The sequence below is a fragment of the Neolamprologus multifasciatus genome, chromosome 23, assembly GCF_963576455.1.
Source record: "Neolamprologus multifasciatus chromosome 23, fNeoMul1.2, whole genome shotgun sequence".
Taxonomy (NCBI): Eukaryota; Metazoa; Chordata; class Actinopteri; order Cichliformes; family Cichlidae; genus Neolamprologus; species Neolamprologus multifasciatus.
The window spans coordinates 39,001,667-39,015,116 of NC_140460.1; the positions used below are offsets into that span (position 1 = coordinate 39,001,667).

Genomic DNA, 13,450 nt, shown 5'->3' on the forward strand with positions numbered 1-13,450 from the left:
GTAATTGGTTTACAGACTCACATTTATGATTGGATCTAGGAGGAAGAAACTACAATACTGACAAATCAGTGACAGTCGTTTTGTTAAAAAATATATTTTATTTATAGAGCACATTAAAAAACACTGGAGACGACAGAATCATCTATTATGGAAACGTATAATAGTATGCTAAAATATACATAATTGATTGTGGCAGCGCTGAAAATATATTTAAAAGATGGTGGAGGTAAAAGAGTGAAGCCACATAAATAATGCTGAAGATATAAATACACTCATTAGATACAAATGTTCAGCTGCTCCTTAACAACAAATATCTAATCAGCCAATCACATGGCAGCAAATTGGTGCATTCAAACATGTAGACATGGTCAAGATGACGGGCTGAAGTTCAAACCAAGTGTCAAAATGAGGAAGAAAAGGTTATTTAAGGTGCTTCAGAGCATCTCTGTAGCTGCATGGGCTGCAGCAGCAGAAGATCACAACAGGTGCTGCAGGTAAGAACTGGAATCTGAGGCTACAATTATCATAGTCTTACCAAAACTGGATAACAGAAGTTTGGAAAAATGTGTTGTCTAGTCTGATTTTTGCAGCAGCTGGGATCAGAATTTGTCTTGTATTTAAAGCTCAGGTTGCTGGTGGTGTAATGGTGTCGGGGATTTCATTTTGGCTCCTTAGTACCATCTGAGCATCGTTTAAATACCACAGCCTACCTGCTGCTGACCATGTCTATTCCTTTATACCTAAAGTGTCCACATCTTGTGATAGCTGCTTACAGCTGGACAACACAACATGTCACAAAGCAAAATGTCATCTCCAACTGTTTTTATGAAAATGACAATGAGTTCAGTTTACTCCACAATCACCAGATCGCAACTCAGCAGAGCACCTCTGGGATGTGATAGAATGGACTCACATCTGCAGATAGTTTTTCCAGCAATTGTTGAATCTATAATATAAAGAATGGAGGCAGTTCTGATGCTGAAAGGAGATTCAGCAGAGGTCCTGCACTATGAAGTGACTAACTAAAAGCAACTAAGTTAAGGAGGTTTACAGTAAACGTGGGAAAAAGCATATGCAGACCTAACAGAAAACAGCTGAATATAAGTGGGTTTATAGAGCTGATTTGCAACTGTCAGTTACGGACCGGACTTTTTGTGGGATGGCAGAACCTTTGGGAACCATGGATAACATAAAAAAGTTGGGAATATGGAATTATCATATTCATGTAATATATAATTTGTGATGAGATTGAAATCAAAAACTTCTGTCAAGTGTGTAGATCTTGGGAGCGATTGTGATTCTTACGCGCAGATCATGAGAAAACAACACAGTGGTTGAGATTTCCAGTGTATCATTTAGAATAGTAGTTATAGGAGGAGATTTTGACAAAAGCATCAAATTCCCATCAGTGTTGCTGATTTTACCTGCTATAACTTTATCGTCACCTCACCCATGCACACACAAACACACAGTTAATGGTGCGACTGAAATACTTTGCATGCACGGAAAATAAAATTAAAAAATGTAGGTACAAATGCAAAGTTGAACGAGTATCTGCAAACCACACACATACACAAATATGCACAAAACAATATACATGCAGACATGCAAGAGTGAGGCACTGTCTATGTTGTAGTGACTCGCTCATTTGTCTTCATCTTACAGTAAGACCTTTAAAGTTATCTCACCTTGAAAGATCATGAGGAAATTATGGTTCAGATGTGGTAGGGCGCTGGCATTCTGTTGGCAGTCAAACATATGTGGTACACTGCTCTGTCCTACATAGAATCTGTATTGGTGTCAGTAATGCTGAACCTGTATGTGCATGCTTACAGCGCGCTCAGTGGAAAGCACCTGCACACCACGAGCGCCCCCACACTTCCTCCTCGAACCTAAAGGTGACGATGCTGCTGTGGGCGGAGTCTCGCGGTGCCTTCATTAAGGCTGCGCCGAGGAGAGCTCCGTGCGGCGTTGCGCTCAGACCGGTCGGACCGGTCCGGTAGTTAAACGGTAGTTTAACGTTCAACCCGGGAGACACTCAGAGAGGAAACAGGTGAGTCTGAACTTTTCTTTAAACCGAAGCTTCGAAAACATTCAGGAACTTTTTTTTACCTCTTCATAGTTACTGCTAATGCTAATGAACATATGCTGCGAATGAAATACGTGTGGAATTAATAAAAGACTTGTAGGAACACCGTGTTGATTCATTCAAAAAGTAGTAGCGGGACTGTAAGAGGATATGACAGGACACTGAGACAAATGACCCAGGATTATGGACGGAGACTGTGATAATATAGTAAAGTGTGACAACTAATAACCATATTATACGCCTAATATTAATAACAGAACAGGAAATATTTTTATTAGAAATTAACTACGACACTGTAAATCATACAAATTAAATAAAGCAGGTAATTGTGCCTTTTAAGGTCCTTTTGAATTAAAGCTAAAGAACAAGACAGAAGTATAAAGTGTCAGAAAGCAGAGTGACAGGAGCTGTTTCAGAATGTAACATAGTGTATTATTTGGTTATATTGCAACATCAAACGCTACTTATGATTTTAATTTGAGAAGAAATAGATGTTTTGAAGTATTAGCACCAGATAAATCGTAACCAAAAGAACCAGCATGAAGCACAGCGCAGGAGTACTGAGAGGTTCCTGTCATGAAGTCCTCCAGAGTGCCCAAGAGTATTTTGAAGAAGTGAAGTGAATCAGGTCTAAAATTGGGTAACTATGTTTCCTGAAAAGGGGCAAATATAATCAAGTCTGAGAAAGCTGGAAATAAAAGATGTTTCCTTAGCCTTTCCCTCAAGACTCTGGTTAACCATGTGCTCAGGGCCGTGCAGAGAGGTTTAAAGGGGCGGGTGCTCAAAGTTAAAAAGGGGCACATTGAACCAGGCTGAATAACAACAACACACATTCATCAAGAATCTAATATGGGCAACAAGGCAAAGCAAACGTAGCCGATGTTTTACCTGATGGGTACAATGTTGCTGTAGAGGGGTTGCTGTGGATAGTGCTGGAGGGCAGGGCTGTGTTGATCTGAGACTGTAGACATTTAAAAGTCCATAGGAGAGATGGTAGCTGATTAAACAAGTGTCATGAGATAATAACAAAATGCAAAGATTGGTGACAGCGCTTGGAACCATAAGGCAACAAAAAACTGTGAGAAATAATTTAGGCTCTGCCTGTGAATCACTCTTTGCTTCTCTTCTTCCTTCCATCCCATCATTTCATATATCACTCTCCACTTGCTGTCTATCTGAGAACAAGACACAACTTGCTATTGCAATAAACTATAATCTAATTATCCACACCTAACAACTCTTGCACTTAATCTATAATAAAATGATGACAGAAAACTGTTATAGCACTGCCTTTAGTAGCCTCACACAGCTCCTACTGTTTCCTCCTCATGTCCTTACCAGGCATGTCTGGACAATGTTATATCATGAGTAATATATATTTTTTTAATCCATATACATAAAACACACACATGCACGCACACACAGTGACATTTTAGACCTTCTTCAGAATACTGTATATACTATGGGCATCACGGTGCTGATCCAGAATCCTTACATTATTATTTATTACTAGAGCTACAATAATAAAGCAATGAGGAGGGAGAAGTAATAAATATGAATTAATGTATTTATGATGATTCCATTTGTTTCACTATCCACTCTGTGCAGGGGCAAAGCTTGTTACATTTTTAAACTGTAGAGATACAATAATTTTACTGCTGTAAAATCCAAATTTTGTGTTATTTAAAATATAAATCTAATATAATCTGCTTCTTAATGTATGTTCTTTAAAATACAGCGTGTGTTTTTAATATATTATAATTATAATAATGCATAATTATGTGGACATGCATATTAGATCGTTTTTAGTGAAATATAATCCCTCCAGAAAGGCAGGAAAAGCCCGGAAACTTACTTTAAAACTAAATATGTTCCCTAAAACGGTGACAGAGCTACAGACCCATGACAGCCTTACACAGGTAGCCAGCAGCTATGACCAGCACTACTTGTGCAGTTAATAAAAGGACAGGTAATGTTTGTCACGCTGTTGCACACACAGCACGCTCGTTTGTTTCAACTTACCAACGTGTACATAATAAGCTAATACTCCTGTGTGCTATACACTACAGTGTACGCTGTACACCTACTTACTGGTTTTGTCGCGTCAGTCTGTGTCTCTGAGTAAACTTGTTTCTCCTGCAGCTCCGGACCGCAAAAAATGCGCGTGCTCTTTGTGAGCTCGTTCCCGGCTCGTAACCAGCGCGTTCTGCCGTCAAGGGCGATCATTGGTTAAATGTGATCATGTGACTGATGCAAGCCAGATCCTTTTATTTAGCAAAACTGTGATTAATAGTTAAATATTATTGTTGAGGGGCACAGACAGGACTCCGCACGCACACACACATTAAAAAAAATAAATACTTTTTTTTTTTTTTTTTAAGTTGCCTCAACAAAAGGGCACTTTGGGCACCCATCAGGAAAGGGGCGGGTGCTCAAGCCCCTCTAGCCCCCCCCTCTGCACATGCCTGCATGTGCTAATTATTTCAATTTAATATTGACTCTGCTGCAAGAGTAAACTTGCTACCTGGAAATGCACTAGGTCTCCTATGTACATGAAATTTTGTTTTCACAAAGACCTTCCGATTCATTCTTTGTCGGATGATCTGATATCCTCGTGTTGGTGTTGTTCCCACATCATCATAATAAATGTTGTTCCAGGTTCAACATTGCAAGTGACCAATCACATTGTTGTGACGTCATACTTTTGCAAGCCAAGCGATTCATTCATTTATGAAATTCCGATGTTGCAAGCACAAGATCTATAATTCTTATCGTTTATTAAAGAACAGTATCCTGAAATGTAAAGAATTCAAATTGCTGGATCGGCGGACAGAGGCGGTTTCTCGCAAGTTCAGTAGATTTTTATTTATGTATTTATTTATTTATTTTTAAAGTCCCAAAAGTCATACTTAAGTCCCAAAAGTATGACGTCACAACAATGCGATTGGTCACTTGCAATGTTGAACCTGGAACAACATCTATTATGATGATGTGGGAACAACACCAACACGAGGATATCAGATTGTGCCTCATACTACAGTCCCGCATCATGGGTTGTGATTGCTTTGCTTACTAAAAGGATTTGCAGTTGTTACTAGATAGCAGCAGCTGACATACACATCACTTCTGTAAATTTCAGCCAGTCTTACAGCCTTTTATCCCAAAGTAACAAAGCAATGCTGGTGCATGTATGCAGCTTCCCTCTATCATAACTGCACACCAGCTTTCCTTTGAACCCGCCTGCTTGCTAAAGTTATTTCAAATTACACGCCTCAAGTTAGTTTCAAGTGATTTCTGAGATTTGCAGGGATGCCAAACTCATTTTACATGGTGGGTCACATACAGCACACTGTGATCTTAAGTGGACCAGACCAGTGAGACTCCCATTTCTCTCAGTGTTTAACTGCACATTTAATCTCTGAGATATGTTGATATAAGAAAAAGAATTGTAATGTCAACAGTATGTCTCGGTTTATCTACAGGATGAAGAAATGCTGATGTATTAAATGAAAGAAGTCTGTCACCATGACTGGTTGGGTTTAAATTGTAAGAAATAAATGCGGAAAATTACGAAGTTCTGGTAGCTCATTGCTCAGATTGTCCTGTCAGTATAAAACAGAAAGTTTCTGTAAATTCACAAAAAATGACAGATTTTTTTTATTGTGTAATTTCTATATTAGATCAGATTTGTCAGTTGCTCAGTTATTTTGGAGTAGTATGAGCAGTTGCTGTGGAGGTCCTTATTAGGCGAAACAGGGCAAGTTGTAAAATTTATCGGAATACAGACCAAAATTTATGCCCTTGTTCACATGTTCCAAAGATGTGCAGTGGGCTGGATTGGAGTCTGTCAGGCTGATTCTGGCCCCCAGCCCTTATGTTTGACACCCATTGTCTAACATCTCTGCTTATATCAACACATATTTTGCAGTGTGGACTGAATTTATAAAGGGGTTGAATAATAAATAAAGAAATTACCTGTTTTGTAAGTACAATAATGACTCTGCATTACTTTACTTACTTTATAATCAATCTAGTCCTTGTCGGCCACTGAGAATATCTACATTTTTATTTTATATTCCCTGCCATTTCTGCTGCCCTCTTGGCCTTTTACTTACAAATGGAGGATATATAACACTCACTTTACCAAAAACTGATTGCAGTTTCTGACAAAAGTTTTATTTCTGGCTCAAAATGACTCAATGCTACTTATGAGCGATGTATTTGACAGCTTATAGGCCAACATATGGTGGCCCTGAGAGGCCAAACGGACTGCAACTTAAGAAAACACCAGCAATAAGAAAAACGCTGCAAAAGCACACAAAACATAACGGTAATGGGAAAAATGACAACAAAAATAGGAAAAAACAACAACGGAAATATGAAAAACAAAAAAAAGAAATAGGAAAAAACACAAGGGAAGTGTTTCTGGGGAGACAATAACCCGACTGACCAGTTGCAGGAACCCAAAACATGGTAGCTGTGTTTTATCATGATTCATAAAATACTGATGATGGATTTTTAGGCTAATAGTTGGGCTAACACACTTACCTCTCATCTTTTCTTTCGTCACAAAACCGATAGATCCTCCACTTCTTTTAAGTGTCTCCCAGCACAATTCTTAGCATATTTTGGTTCCTGCAACTGGTCCGTTGGGTTATTGTCTCCCCAGAAACACTTCCCTTGTGCTTTTGGAAATCTGTTTTCTCTTTTCCTATTCCTTTGTGTTTGCCTCTCAGGGCCACCGTACCAACAACTCATTTACAACAGTTGAAATACCAGCAAATATTTTTATGGCAAATCTTTATGCAAGATGATCGTTCTTCCAAAAAATGTCTCTATTAGCTTTATTAGCTGGCAGTGTTAAAGTAAGAGGCTAAAATTAATAGGTGATCAATTTAGGATGACGACTTAAGCTCTGAAAGGTTCAACCACTGACTGCACCACTTCTCTTACACTGAACAGATTGCAAGGTTTAGGGAAAACAATATCTTACATGATTTCTGGAGCATTTCTGCATGTGTACACATTGAATATGGCAGCCAGATTTACAGTTAACTCCACTGCAATTCAGTCAGCTTTTTACAAACAAGAATTAATGCTTGGGTTTTGAGACAAAAGAACCAAAATTTCACCTCATTTTGCAACCTTTTACAGCTTATCTAGACTGCAAAGAAGTGTTCTAGTCTAGTCTAGATCGAGAGAGACAGAGGGAGAGATAAAAATTTATTAATTCCTTGGTGGGTTCCTGTGGGAAATTCATTTAAAAAAAAAAAACAAGAAAAAAAACACACCTATTCATGGCAGCAGTGGGATTTGAAACCATGCCCCTAAAGAGACTGGAGCTTTAAGCCAGTGCCTTAGACCAGCGGTCCCCAACCCCCGGGCCTCAGACCGGTCTGTGAGTCATTTGGTACCGGGCTGCGAGAGTTGAGGCTCAGGTGTGAAATGTATGGTTTTCAGGGTTTTTATCGGTTTTCAGAGTTTTTTTGTTATCGTTTTGATCGTTAACTCGGTTTTTCTGGGTCTTTTCACGTGTGTTATGAATAAATTTTCTTTTTTTCAGTACCGGTACTAGTTTTATTTTGTTGTATTTATCCGCGACACATTAAAGGCCGGTCCGTGAAAATATTGTCGGGCATAAACCGGTCCGTGGCGCAAAAAAGGTTGGAGACCGCTGCCTTAGACCGCTTGGCCACGCTATCAATATATGGCAATGGTTTCCTAAGCAAATATTGTCTCCTTGTTTTATCAGCCGTTTTCAACTGTTCACATGTTTTTGCATTGCTTTGGTCATGCATCTTGTTCATGTTTTGTTCATCTTGTTGCAGGAACCGCACTTCTTCTGTAAAACCAAGGAACAACTCAATGCCATCCTGTGTGCTGCCAAACCACAGCTTGCACAGATTTCCAGATCTAACTACCGAGGATCAAAAGTCAAGAGTGCTTGAAGTAATTCCTTAGAAACGGATGCAAATGTTTCAGATGTCTCTTTCATAAACGTCTTACACTGTCTGTGTATATAAGAAGATATAGATGACTGTAGACAGAAGTGTTCTAAGCCGTGTCACAAATTCGCCATTGGGCGCCATAGTTTATTTCTGTCATACAGCCATAAAAGGTTTAAACATGGCCATGGAAGCAGCGGACATGATCGTTGTAGCGATCTACTTCATCCTGGTGTTAGGGATTGGCTTCCTTGCAATGTGGAAAGCCAATAGGAACACAGTGAGCGGCTACTTCCTGGCGGGGCGCTCGATGAACTGGGCAGCTGTGGGAGCTTCTCTATTTGTCAGTAACATAGGAAGTGAGCACTTCATTGGATTGGCTGGATCAGGCGCTGTTAGCGGTCTCAGCGTGGCTGCATGGGAGCTCAATGCTGTATTACTGCTCCAGTTTTTAGGCTGGGTGTTCATTCCAGTCTATATCCAGTGTGGTGTCTACACTATGCCAGAGTACCTGTCCAAGAGATATGGGGGGGAATCGACTGAAGGTGTACTTTGCTGCTTTATCTCTTGTCCTTTACATCTTCACCAAGCTGTCTGTGGATCTCTATTCTGGAGCCTTGTTCATCAAAGAATCCTTAGGTTGGAACCTCTATCTGTCCATCCTCCTCCTCATTGCCATGACAGCTCTGCTGACCATCTCCGGAGGTCTGGTTGCTGTTATCTACACGGACACAGTTCAAGCGTTCCTCATGATTGCTGGGGCTCTCTGTCTGACAGGCATCAGCCTCTTCAAAGTGGGAGGGTTCGAAGGTCCTTGTTTCTCTTTCATGCATTCATGAATTTATGTCAATTGTTTAACTAAACAATGCTTAACCGTGTTTTGGCATGTCTTTGTAAGGTGTGAGACACGGTTACATGGAGGCCACTCCAAACATCAGTGCCATCTTGCTGTCTTCACCCAATCTGACGTATTCTGAGTCCTGCTATAACCATACCACTCCGAAGCCAGATAGTCTGAAGATCCTCCGAGAGGCCCAGGATCCAGACCTGCCATGGCTTGGTTTCTTACTCGGCCAGACTCCTGCCTCTATTTGGTAATGCTATTTCTTTTAAGACTAATTTCCTTACCAATACAGTTTTGCACAGCCTTGTGTGTTTAAACACTCCTAATCCCTAAAAAATTTACTCTGAGCCAGGTGTTTTTCTTTTTTTGCCACCTGTTAGATTTGATTGCTTTAAGTAAAAGTAGACTGAATTTGTTACCATGAAATGCTGCCCTGAGGAGCATCTATTCCTGCTCCTTGGCTTTGCATGCTTCATTTAATTTTTTGTAGTGCTACCCTCAGGGCAAGTATGCTAATCAACCATGCAACATGTGTGCAAGGTCCTGGTTGCTCGCTGGCATCGCAGCCAGGACCTTGCACACATGTTGCATATGATTTATTTTCCTCAAAAAAACAATGAATTATACAGTTAGAAATTCTTAAAGTAGAGGCAACACATATAAACTGAGTGGTGCTTCTTCACAGTAAGAAGGTCCGTGGTTTGGTTCAAGCCATGGAGCAAGAATCCACACTCCTCAGGTTGGCATTATTGGCAGTAAGGTCAGTTTCAAGCAGTTAAATCTGACAATTGAGAAATCTTTCTTTGTGGGTACTCCAGTTTCCTCCCACAGTCCAAAGACGTGCACTTAGTGGGGTTAGTTTGTGATTGTTAATTGGCTATAGGAGTGAATGTGAGTGTAAATGGTTGTCTGTCTCCCTGAATTACCCCTGTGACAGAATGGTGACCTGTCCAGCGTATAACCTGCGTCATGCTATGGCAACTGGGATAGGTTGTAAACCACCGCAACCCTTAATTGGAAGAGTGGAATAAAATGGATGGATGGAAATTCCTAATGATGTTTAGTTCTCATTCTTTTTCTCTAACATCACTGAAAGTCCAATAAAGGCTTTAAATATCCCAGTGGTCAATGATTGACCTATAAAGTCATTTCAGTGTCAACATACATATTTTTCAGTGAAAATGTTTCATGATTTGTCAGACTGTGAGATCTGAGGTGAAGGACTGACTGAGAGACCCTCCGTGGAGCCACAGAACAAGCACGGTCTCAGAAATGTTCCTAGAATAGTTCTCACAAAGCTGACTTTTGGGGTCATTACAAATGGCACAGGTAGTCCAGAGTATACTAAATAGAGGTAAGTACCAATTAGCAGACTAATTTTTGTGTTTTTGTGCTCCAGGTACTGGTGTGCAGATCAGGTGATTGTTCAGCGGGTTCTGGCAGCAAAAAATATTGCTCATGCCAAAGGGTCAACAATCATGGCCGGTTTCCTCAAAATCCTGCCAATGTTTATCATTGTCATCCCAGGTAGAGACATGAACCACCCTATGAATATCTCACACAGATAAAATTCTGACTCTATACTCACTAATTGTCTTACTGATGTATCCTATGTGATCATGATTCCAGGAATGATTTCCAGGATCTTATTCGCTGACGACTTGGCATGTATCAGTCCAAAGCACTGCATTGAAGTGTGTGGCTCTGCATCTGGCTGCAGCAATGTGGCTTACCCAAGGCTCGTCATGTCAGTAATGCCCGTCGGTCTCCGCGGGTTGATGATGGCTGTTATGATTGCAGCTCTAATGAGCGACTTGGACTCTATCTTTAATTCTGCAAGCACCATCTTTACCCTAGATATTTACAAGATGCTACGAAAGCGGGCGTCGTCCAGAGAGCTGATGATAGTAGGCAGGCTGTTTGTCGTTTTCATGGTGATCATAAGCATCGCCTGGGTGCCTGTGATCATTGAAATGCAGGGAGGCCAGATATTCTACTACATCCAAGAAGTATCAGATTATCTGACTCCGCCCATAGCGGCTCTCTTCCTGCTTGGCATCCTGTGGCGTCGTTGTAATGAGACAGGTGCCTTTTGGGGAGGGATGGTAGGGTTTTTCCTTGGAGCTGTCCGTTTGGCTTTGGCATTTGTTTATCGAGAGCCACTCTGCGATCAGCCTGATGAACGCCCATCCTTCATCAAAGATATCCATTACATGTATGTGGCAGCCATCTTGTTTTGGATATCATCTCTGGTAGCTGTTGTTGTGAGTCTCTGCACTCCTCCACCCGAAGAGGGACAAATCCAAACCACTACTCTCTGGGGACTAAACAAGACAAAGAAGCTAAAAAATCAAGAAAAAGACGTCAATGTTTTGAAACCCCTAAATCACTCAGCCTTTAATGGAAACGGTGTTCTTGGTGAAGAAAAGTGTCACAAGAACCCAAACTTGCTCAATGGCTCTGAGACAAATCTTGAAAATGGCCAATCAAGAAGCAGCAATAATGTCACAGCAAGTGATATAGAAACAACCTATTCAGTACAGAATGGTGGCTGTGCTCAGAGTTCAGGCTCCAAAATGGTAGAAAATGAGGAAAGAAGAGGAGTGGAGGAGGAAGACGAGAGCTGTGGAGCAGGGGACGCAAAAGAGGAGCGTGGATGTTGCATTAAGGTTTTGGATTGGTTTTGTGGATTCAAGGAGGAATTGTCCAAAGATCAGGCCATAACAGTTCAAGAACAGGAGAAGATGGTGGAGGAGCTTCTCTACGAACCTCCAACGACCAGAATCATCTTAAAACATCGCACTGGTGGTGGTTTGCTCATTGGGATCTTTCTCTTCATCTATTTCTCCTTATAGGTTCAGTTGTTTCCAAACAGAAGGCCAAATTTGTCCAAGAAATACAGAACTGGCATGTTTGATACAGTTAATTACCCATTACACTAATTAACAAAAGCCACATTTTAAGGATACAAAAGGTATGGGGCTACCATATTTTATTTTGTTATTCAATATTCAAAAGATGGTAGAGTTTGAGATGTACTAACCTATATTTTGGTTGCACAAAAAGTTGGCAATACACTTAGATGCCCATATATATATATGACAAAGTGAAACCCTTTAAAAAGCATTTACCCACGTTGCCTTTCGTATATTTTTGTTGTGCTGGGTATATACATACGCATATACTGTAGGTCAGTGGTCCCCAACCACCGGTCCGTGAGTCGTTTGGTACCGGGCTGCAAGAGTTGAGGCTCCGGTGTGAAATTTACGGTTTTAAGGGTTTTTATCATTAACTCGGTTTCCCTGGGTCTTTTCCCGTGTTGTAGTTGTGTCCCTTATTTTGAAAGAAATATTTACACGTTACCATAGCGACCAGAGAGCATTAAGGGACAGAGAGGAGGATGTTACTCTCAATGCTGTTGGAGCATTTCAGGAGGACGCTGCTAATAAAGTTACACAGTGAATTCGCGTTCATTATTATATTTTCAAAATACCACTGTTTTTGTCTTGGTCGTATCATTTTATTGTGGTTAATTTATCCGCGACACCTTAAAGGCCGGTTCGTGAAAATATTGTCTGACATTAAACCGGTCTGTGGTTTAACGTCAAAAGGTTGGGGACCGCTGCTCTAGATATTGTACCTAGAGTATGTAGCTCCAGGTACAAGCTGGTGCTTGTACACCAAGCTGGTGCTTTACATGGTTTTAGTTTTTTGTAGAGAGAAAAGCTCTGATGTTTTGCCTTTAGCCTATATAATAAAAAAAAAAAAACACGTCATGTGTTAGGCCAGACCTTCCCAAAGTGTGGGAACCATTGCAGGGGGGGCGCGGTATGAAAAGGAAAAAACAAAACAAAAAAAAACGCTTGGACACTGCTAGCACGGGCGCCTCCACAAACGCAAATCAGGAGATGAAGCGTCGCTGAATATGTTTCCAAACCAACTTCATTCTAAGCCAAAGACTAGAAAATATGGTGAAGCATACCTTTGGCTTCACCTGCACAAGTGCCGAGGTAGGTCTCCCCTGCAGAATTGGTTTTCCCTTCATCGGGAGCAGCACTGGGTTCTTCAAATCACGGACAAACAGTATCCCACATTCTTGATTTTTAGTTCACAAACACTTGTTGTAATGACTAACTACTCCTGACATTTTGGAGATGTTAGCTCTTTATACAGTAAAGTTACAGTTGGATACAAATAACATCAGGCTGATCCTGCCACGATTTGTTCCCCCGGTTCAAATCACGGACGAACAGTATCCCACAGTTGTTTATGTTTTTGAACCCATTTTGCAGAGGGATTGAAAAATGTATTGATAGCAATATTGAATATTATTACACAGGAAAAAAACAACATGTAAAGTAATTACACCGTGACGCCACTGCCTTTCTAAATAGAAGAACAGTAACTGCGTGTAAAAACTGCAGATAGTCAGATTAACAGTATTTGGCTATATGTATAAATTATTTTAAGTCATTTGGATTTTTTATTCTGAACTAACATGAGTAAATGTGTACAAATAATGACTCAAAGTGCACTGTTGTATAAGTACAAAGTTTATTTTAATGCACCTTA

General features: G+C 40.5%; 1 pseudogene across 1 annotated transcript; it reads left to right on the forward strand.

The window, feature by feature from the left end:
* Nucleotides 1-1,758: 1,758 nt before the first annotated feature.
* On the forward strand, nucleotides 1,759-12,779 carry LOC146492190 (sodium/myo-inositol cotransporter-like; annotated as a pseudogene). Its single transcript, XR_014872441.1, has 5 exons — nucleotides 1,759-2,053; nucleotides 7,918-8,844; nucleotides 8,933-9,128; nucleotides 10,278-10,405; nucleotides 10,508-12,779. The product of XR_014872441.1 is annotated as a sodium/myo-inositol cotransporter-like (transcript).
* Nucleotides 12,780-13,450: the final 671 nt, after the last annotated feature.